This window comes from Cyprinus carpio, chromosome A13 (genome assembly GCF_018340385.1).
Source record: "Cyprinus carpio isolate SPL01 chromosome A13, ASM1834038v1, whole genome shotgun sequence".
Lineage (NCBI taxonomy): Eukaryota > Metazoa > Chordata > Actinopteri > Cypriniformes > Cyprinidae > Cyprinus > Cyprinus carpio.
In genome coordinates this window covers 13,233,350-13,243,525 of record NC_056584.1, presented here as the reverse complement: position 1 = coordinate 13,243,525, position 10,176 = coordinate 13,233,350, and positions in this window count along the sequence as shown.

Here is a 10,176-nt window from a genome sequence, read left to right as displayed (position 1 = left end):
CTCACCTTACATGTAAATAGGCCGATATTATAATTTGTGAAGCCATCAGAGCCAAAATTAACTCATGTCTGTAACATTTTTACAGACTTTACAGAAGTTCTTAAAAAATAAGAATTATTTACAAATCCTCAGAAAAGTATTCAAGAAAGCACAACAATTTGTTCTACAGTACAGATAAAAAAAAAAATTACTGTTTTCACTCCTAGGTTTTAAGTTCATTGTCTTGCCATACTGTAATGCTTCATGGCAACAGACAATCCAGCCGCAATGCTCCCTCGAACACCCAACCCCCCAAACCAATCATAACTGACACTAATTTGTAGCTTTAGACATATTATGTGCCAGCTAAGCCCCTGTATTTCCATATAGCTGATTATACAGTAATCCAAAAATAGAGGGTAAGTAATGGCAGGTTGCTGTGCAGGGTAATTAACCGGCCAGGACAGTGTGCGTCTGACAGCTGTTTGTGGGGTCTAGTGCAGACAGTGCTTGGATCATCACTAAATCTAATGCAGGCTCCAACAAGCAGCACAATGGATAAAAAGCACAGCGGTTTCTGTCTAATAGTACTCATTTGTGTGGAGAGCAACAAGTGAAGAGTCAGCATACCATTCCTATTGCTGCCATATGCATCTTGACTTCTTACTTCAAATGGGTAATCACAAGGGGAGGTGGGGGTAATTTCTACCCATGAGAGCAAGCATCTGTTGAGGTCATGCGTTGCACGAGTCATTAATAAATGAGAGAGTCTGCAAAACATTTATCCTATCCTCACAGACTACAAGTAGAGCCAAACATTTGATGAAAACATCTCAGCAAGCTCATGCGGGGTGTCCTCAAAGTTTGCTAAGTATAATGAGACCACATTGAGCCACATCAGAGATACATCTCTAAAAGCACCATATAAAGACTAATCATTTCGGTTAAGAGTCTTGTTCAACTAAGAAACTATTTGTATATTTCAGAAAGACCCTAATCAGATTTCTAAAAGTATAAAAGGTAACATTTAAGATGTGTTAACATGAACATGTGTAGTCCTACCTGTAGAGCGCTGTTCAGGAAGCAGCTGTTCTGTCCTGGCTCATTGATGAGTCCTTTGCTGGGGGCAACTGATGTCATGGTTCGTGGGGTGAATGTACCCTGTAAGCCACTGCTGCCAGATGCAAAGTAGTTTCTTTTCCATGACATGGTGGAGGAAATCAGTATCGCTTGAATTCTAAATCGTCCCTCCCCTTAACAATACCAAGTTCATCTTTCCAGAGTCGAATCTATTACTGTTTTATCCAAAAGATGTAAGATCTAAAAATGGCAATTTTCATAAACTAGAAAATATATATAAAATTGTTCTGGAAAAAATGTTTATCCAAGGTCGTTGGCTTCTTGTTGTCGTTTCATCAGACAGAAAAAGCAAATGCTGTCTCTTGGCCTTGTTAACTGCTCTCTGGGATTTGGTTGTGGAATTTCACACCATTATACTCAGGATTCTGGGTTGTGGGTGGTGTGATGATCTTCACTGCAGCGCTCTGTGCTACACCCTTAAACAGTAGCAACAGTGTGCAGATTGACGGCAAGTGTCTCGTCCTGCTTGTTAACAAGTGTGAATCTTCACAACACTGTATATCTGAAAAAATAAACAGAAATAAAAACGTTAACATCTCCTCACGCTCATTTGCAGTAATAAAGATTGAAATGTAATTGCAGTAATAAAGTGACCACAAGTCATTCATTTTCAGTGAGAGCTGCTGATTTTCAGTGGATCATAGAAAGTTTTACTTCATACAGATGGGAAGTGAATTGACTCAGAATTGATTCACAGAAGTGAATTCATTGGAGGACACATGATCTCTGAGATACTGTAGTCTAGCATAGACAAGATGGATGAGAAGTTATTGTTTTGTTGATTTATGATTACATCACTACACAATCTGTCTCTGCTTACATACAGGGAGGGATATAATAAAATGCTCCAAAGATATAAGTTCATATATCACATAGACACAACAACAAATGGTGCATAGAAAATATTCAGTGTCAGTAATTGTCTGCATTCTGATTGAGTTTGATTCATGTATTGATAATTGCTAATCTTGTTCATGACTTGATATGATGTATTATGCACTGCTGCATTTTATATTCAAACTGCTTCCCCTCCAGGAAGATTTAAAAAATAAAAATAAATTCTGCTACAAGAAAAATAATTGCTTATGGGACTAGAATGACATTTTTTTTTAAATCTAATTTGTAATCTCATTTGATTTTCAAAAGCAATGCTATATCAACAATAACGTTACAGCATCCAGCAGTAAAAAGTTATTACCTGCAATAATAGACAGGGTTCCCATATTTTTTGACCAATGAATTTCCATAACCTTTCGAGTCATTCTTTATTATTGATACTAAATCGCTAATAAAGCATTAAAATAAATTTCTGTACATTTTCAACCAATTAATTAAAAAAAAAACAAGTCTCTCACAAATTGGACACTACTGTGGCTTTTTATTTTATACAGGAATAATAATAGCATAACTATTAAAATGTACATTCATCTATTTATATACAGTATATCCCTGTTTTTCAGACTTAATTAATATCCATGTCTTAAAGGGAAAAACTGATTAAAAAAATCCTTATATTTCAAGCTTTTCCATGACCATGGGAACCCAAAAAGGGCTAGTTCACCCAAAAATCATCATTTATTCACCCTGAAGTTTTTCTAAACCTGTATGACTTTGTTTCTTCACCATATTTTCTGTATATTTTGGGAACCAAGCGAATCAAGTAATAATGGTCTTCCTTGATTTTTATGTTTCCGAGAACAAAGAAAGCCATTCAGGTTTGGAACAACATGAGAGTGAATAAATGACAGTATATTTATGCAAACTATCCCTTAGAGCCACTTAGCGACTTACAGCAATAAAAATCTCTGTATGTGTGAACACCTCGAGTGAGCATAGACTCTCACTCCACGAAAACACAAATAGTCACGTCTTATCACTGTAGCTGTGAAATTTCCTTTACAATCTGACTCAGATCTCATCCTGCTGTATAAAATAACGCTTGGGTGCAGACAAGGATTTATCTGTTTGTCCCAGTCCAAGCCAGCATACAGAACATCTTAGCTGAGCGTTCATGTGCTACTCCTACACATGACTCACAGGCTGACCTCCCAGACATGAAACTCTGACATAACTCAACAACTGATTCGATAGTCAAAGCTCTTAAACCAGTCTCCCACCGGCAGGCTTATATTAGAAGCACTTAGCCAGGCAACAAACTTGCTTTAAGGTGAAAAAGACAACCAGTGAGGACGACATCCATTGCCTGCAACGTTTAGAATTTACCTCAAGCTCCTGACAGGAAGTTTAAAAGTTGCAGCTTCGAGCAGTTCCTCTCAAGAGTTTAGCAAATCTGGCTACGTCCATCACTGTCTGATGTGCTTTTAAGGAAAGTAGCCTTGAGGGCAGTTTCCAAAGAATACAGAATAAAACAAGAGAGGGAAAAACAACAGAAAGGAAGACAAAGACCACAGATAACAGACTGACAGGAAAAGGCAGAGAGAAACAAAGATGACAAGAGCTGAAGTGAATGGATGAACTGAAAAAAATATTTACAAAGAAAAGGGACTGATAGAAACTGAACTGGAGAGAGAAATTCTAGTAAGATGAGTGTTTATCCAGCAGTGAGTCTTTGGCTGACCTTACACTGCTGATGTCAATGGATTCCATGTCCTTTGTTTATGACTTTGAAACCACATTAACACCTAAATTCCCTCTTAAAACATGCTATAACGTCCTCTTTCAAACACCCATCTGCATTAGTCTTCGGGACAGATTTGTCCAGTGGCAGTGAGCAACAGCCATGTGATGAATGGGAAAGCTAACTGGTAGCTCTCTCCAGATATTGCAGACCTCACTGCGCCATGCAAACAGGCCAAGCAATGTTTAAAGCGCCACAGAGCAGAGGTGTTTACACTGTTTGGGGAAATCACCCCCCAAAAAAAAAAAATTGCTTTCTTAGAGGTCTCTGCACATTAAACTAGGATAGTAGAAAGTACTTTAACACTGAGGAAACCCTCATGGTGGGTTCCTCATCCCAGGTAGACTGAACTGTGCCTCTGCTTGGTCAGCAGGGGGTGAAGGTGGTCGAATGGCAGGTCAGGCAGGCAGATTATCCTGATCAGACGGTGGATTATCCTGTCTGGCAGAAAACAGAACTAATAGTGTCTACTGTAAGGCCCTCGTTATCTTCCAGACAGTGGCTAAGACTGTCTTGCCGGGCCCTGTAGTAAGTTCTTGTAAACATTTGGTTTTGGTGAACCACAAGCTGATAAACAATCATGTCTCAGAGAGTCACTCAACGTCATCAAAAAAACAACATGTACATCTGAATTGTTATTTTCTTATTGTTGAAAGGTGTGAAGTAAAATTGTAATTCATGCTATTATATAGCACAATTTATTTTTAAAATCTTAAATATTTTTTAATAATTAAGTATAATTAATAAAATATTACATCATTTTATGCATCCATTTGATGTTTCTTGCACCCATTTCCAGCAGCAGACAATCTACAGTGCCAAGAACTCATATTTTAAGAACTCATTATAGTCCATGTGCCACAACATAATGGCAAGAAACACATCGAAAAGCTGAACACAAAAACAAACAGGGTGACCAGTGTATTCCGATTCACAAACAAATGAATCTTATGAGTCTAACAGTTCAAACACACTAACAAAGTTATCAAGATGAATCATTCTGACAAACCCTTGGTTAATGAATCAACATCTGAGGCTATGTCTACACTAAGCCAGAGCTTTCCCCATCCGATCTTTTTTCCCCTTCGTCTCCAGAAATATATGCATCCACACGAAACCGACACAAAACGATGTAGTTTACATGCCAGACCAGTATGTGGAGCTGTAATTCTGCCACAGAGATACAGTAAAAACGTTGAAGACTTGGACTGAATAACTGCAGTAAGCCTATAATAACTGTTATTATTTTAGAGCAGATTTTGCATGCATTTGCCTGAGCATGTCATGTCATATCCATAAACAGAAAAATGTAGCTCCGGTTATTCTAGCACATGTATGGTGCAGGAGTAATGTGAAGCAGAAAGTTAGCTGTCACAATAATCAACAGTTGTGAACACAAAGAAACACCAAAAAGGGCAAAGTCAGCATTGGCAAAAAAAAAGTGTACAAGCAGTAGGGATAACCACACCCTGGAGAGGATTGTGAAACAAAAACCATTCACCGGGTATACACAACACAATTTTAGGCCCAGTTTTTTTACTCGCTGATAGTTTTCTGAAGATTGCAGACAAAAGCCTTAGGCAAATTGTGCTTGTTCACATGAGTGAGACGATCGCATAGTGCAAATTTTCAAAAACGCACTCTGAGAGAATCGCAGATGCATCACCAAAAGCCTGAGAAATGAGAGAGGTCTAGGAAATAAGGGAAGGAGTCGTAGTCTTTTGTGATTCTTTGTATCTCTTCTCACGCGTTTTGGTACACAAGACAGAGTTGCCTGTGATTCTTCTTGGCAAAATATTGTGTAATGTGAAAAGGTTCAATATTGAACACAGCTTGTGCCACACTCTAATCAGCTAATTAAACTCAAAACACCTGCAAAGGCCTTTAAATGGTGGTCTTTCAGTCTAGTTCTGTAGGCTACACAATCATGGGAAGACTGCTGACTTGACAGTTGTCCAAAACTTGACACCTTGCACAAGGAGGGCAAGACACAAAAGATCACTTGGCTGTTCACAGAGCTCTGTGTCCAAGCACATTAATACAGAGACGAAAAGCCACTACACACAGGCGTTGTACAAGCAGTAGGGATAACCACACCCTGGAGAGGATTGTGAAACAAAACCCATTCAAAAATGTGGGGGAGATTCACAAAGAGTGGACTGCAGCTGGAGTCAGTGCTTCAAGAACCACTACACACAGGCGTATGCAAGACATAGGTTTCAGCTGTCGCTTTCCTTGTGTCAAGCCACTCTTGAACAACAGCGTCAGAAGCGTCTCACCTGGGCTAAAGACAAAAAGGACTGGACTGCTGCTGAGTGGTCCAAAGTTATGTTCTCTGGTGAAAGTAAATTTTGCATTTCCTTTGGAAATCAGGGTCCCAGAGTCTGGAGGAAGAGAGGAGAGGCACACAATCCACGTTGCTTAAGGTCCAGTGTAAAGTTTCCACAGTCAGTGATGGTTTGGGGTGCCATGTCATCTGCTGGTGTTGGTCCACTGTTTTCTCTGAGGTCCAAGGTCAACACAGCCGTATAACCAGGAAGTTTTAGAGCACTTCATGCTTCCTGCTGCTGACCAACTTTATGGAGATGCAGATTTAATTTTCCAACAGGACTTGGCAACTGCACACAGTGCCAAAGCTACCAGTACCTGGTTTAAGGACCATGGTATCCATGTTCTTAATTGGCCAGCAAACTCGCCTGACCTTAACTCCATAGAAAATCTATGGGGTACTGTGAAGAGGAAGATGCGATATGCCAGACCCAAGAATGCAGAAGAGCTGAAGGCCACTATCAGAGCAACCTGGGCTCTTATAACACCTGAGCAGTGCCACATACTGATCGACTCCATGCCACACCGCATTGCTGCAGTAATTCAGGCAAAAGGAGCCCCACCTAAGTATTAAATGCTGTCCATGCTCATACTTTTCATGTTCATACTTTTCAGTTGGCCAAGATTTCTAAAAGTCCTTTCTTTGTATTGGTCATAAGTAATATTCTAATTTTCTGAGACACTGAATTTGGGATTTTCCTTAGTTGTCAGTTATAATCATCAAAATTAAAAGAAATTTTAATTTTTTATTTAAGAATTTGAAATATATCAGTCTGTGTGTAATGAACAAATATAATATACAAGTTTCACTTTTTGAATGGAATTAGTAAAAATAAATCAACTTTTTGATGATATTCTTATTATATGTCCAGCACCTGTATAGTTTAATACAAAGATGCCGCTCTCTTTGCGAGATGCGAGTACAATGCTGAGAGATGTCCCTCTAGAAAATGTGATAAATATGCATTCTGTGCGAACAGCTTGGTTTCAGTTTTGACGTAAACAACATCATCTCCACACTGATGCTCTTGTTTTCCACAATATATTGAATGAACAACGTAGCAGTGCTGCATCTAGTGGGTTCAACTGGATAGGCTAACAAAAGCATTAAAATGCAATTACACTTACATCATCATCACATTTCATGCGCCACTGATCAGGCTGCCTGACGGTTGATGCAGACCTAAAATTCGAATGCAACGTTTTTGCATTCGAATGTGGATATTTATTTATTTTTTTAAATAAACGAATATTCGAAATTCGTTTTTTTTTTTTTTTTTTGACAGCCCTAATGGACCACATACATATGTGCAGAGGTGCAGCACCAAAGCACTACCAAAACAATGTTCTTCCTTAAGATGCATGAAATTGCATGTATTAACCACTAGAGGGCCAAAGGTTACTTAAGCCCCTTTCACACTGCGATTCCGGCAAATACACGGGTAATGTGTCCCTGCATTTGTACCCGGGTCGCTAGATTTTGCACTTTCACACTGCCAGTGATTACCCGGAATATGTGCGTGCGTTCACACACAACCCGTAAAGGTCCCGTAAAAGATACGTGATGTCAGGGTGTGACGTGAAATGTACGAGTCGAAAACATTAGGCACATTAACTTTCACTCAAGCTGGTGAACGATCTCAGCTTCAGTGCGGAAAGTAAGGAACTAACTGACCTCTGCTTCGTTACAGTTTGCACATATTTTTCGTCGCGAACGTTGATCTGCCTTCAAAACACCTGGTAAAAGAGTCGCACGATAACACGCATCATCACTACGACACGGCATTAGTTCTGGCTTTTGTTCACACAGCGCTCGTTCCGGGACTGAACCCGGCAATGTTACTGGGTCCCCGACCCGGGTTCAATCCCGGAATCAATCCCGGGACGTGTTTGCTTTCACACAGAAGTCGACCCGGCAATGTTCCGACAATTTGCCGGGTCCGACGTGCAGTGTGAAAGGGGCTATAGTGTAGCTTTAACAAATCTATTACAGTATCACCCTTCTCCATCCATTTCACCTAATCTGAGTCTTAATTTGGGGGGCAGAACACGGCCTAAAGGTTTCTGACAATTGTTTGGCTCTACTCTGTTATGCAACATGATATCTATGGAAGAAACTGAGCTCTTCGTCCCTCTAATCACTTATGTGACACTGGACCACAAAACCAGTCTTAAGTGTCACTTTTTCGAAACTGAGATTTATACATCATCTGAAAGTTGTTGTAAGGTTTTCCAAGGAATCTTGGTAATCTGAGGGTGCAAAAAAAATAATCAAAATACTGAGAAAATCACCTTTGAAGTTGTCCAAATTAATTCTTAGCAATGCATATTACTAATCAAAAATTACGTTTTGATATATTTAATAGGGATGCACCGGTTGACCGGCCATAAATCGGAACCAGACGGTTTTTGCTTAAAATACGCGATCGGCAATCGGACGGTTTTTGGTCTTTTTCCGGACGATTTTTTTTCGGAAGCGCGCCCGCGTGCACAGACTACATTGTAATCATTCGCTATCTTGTCATTTGTGTGGCAGTATTTCGAAATCTGTGCGCAGGACACGGGCAGCCGTTCAGCACTGGAAGTGCAGAGCTACATGTCTGAGGCACAGATAGCAGGAAGCGAACAGCTGTTGGTGTACTGACGCACAAATAAGAGCCCCTTTCCTGCACAAAATAAAGCTGCGCGAGCCTACTGTAGCTGTCCGCGCCCTACACAAGTGGAGATAGTGAAGGGACGTTCAGCTCAACTACTCGCGTGTTGGATGAGAAACGAAACTGTCTAAACGGAATTGTTTTTACTTTTTTTTTTGTAATGTAGAACTTGCATACACGTTTGAAAAGCCAGAAGTAAACGTCAGTTCTGTATAGGATGATTATTTTTATTTTACCTTAAAATTACATCGACTTAATTTGATTTAAAAATCAAGTAAGTAAAAAATACAGATGTGAATCATTACCCTATTTTTTTTTTTTTTATTGGATAAATGAAACACTTTGCATCTTTGTTTTATTCGCACCAACATTATTTGATTTTAACATTTTGGAATAATGTATTTATATAGCATACTTTTATTTAGTCTCACTGGTAAAGACCTTTTTTTAATTTAAAACCAAATTTAAAAACTAAAATACTGAATGCGGATTAAGAAACATCTTATTGAATATGTGTTGATTGTGTTGTTTGGACTGTAGAACTATGTAGTTTTTGCCTTTAATTTCACATGGTTACAGTTAATCTTTTAATTTAAGGCCAGTTCTATGTAGTTTCAACCCAATTCAAAAACAAAAGCTAAATGCTGATGTCTGTACCATCTATGTTTATACTGAATGTAGGCTACTTACTGTGCAGTTACTGGCGTTAATTTCAGATGGTTACGGTTATCGTTTTCAATAGCCAAAAGCCAGTTTGGCCTATTAAATACCAAATAAACATCTTGTTTATGCACACTTTCCTTCTTTCTTGTTTGTTGCTTAAAGATAAAAAAAAAAAAAAAAAAAAAAAAAAAAAATCGGAAATCGGTATCGGAATCGGCCAGTTTGCATTTAAAAAAAAAATCGGTATCGGAATCGGCCAAGAAAAATCATGATCGTGCATCCCTAATAGTTAAGGTAGGAAATTTACAAAATATCTTCATGGAACATGATCTTTACTTAATATCCTAATGATTTTTGGCATAAAAGAAAAATCAATAATTTTGACCCATACAATGTATTTTTGGTTATTGCTAAAATATACCCCAGCAACTTAAGACTGGTTTTGTGGTCTAGGGTCACATATGATGCCTCAACTTGGCTTTAGTCTACCATCACACGACTTCACTTTCTGGCCAACAGGCTACAATTCAACCACCAGTCACCTCACACAAACAATCAATGCTGAGCACCAAACATCCTCTGCAGGCCACAAGGAACAATAACAGAAGAGGTCTAAAAGAACAAAGGTCAACTGCATCCATTGGTTTGGTTGGTTGGTGTTTTAACTCCATGCCAGCTTCCTTGGATTTTTTTATAGTGAATAACAAGTTGAAATACTATAAAAGAGCCGTTTGAAAACCTATATAAGGATTTGGATAAAAACTCTGAAATGGA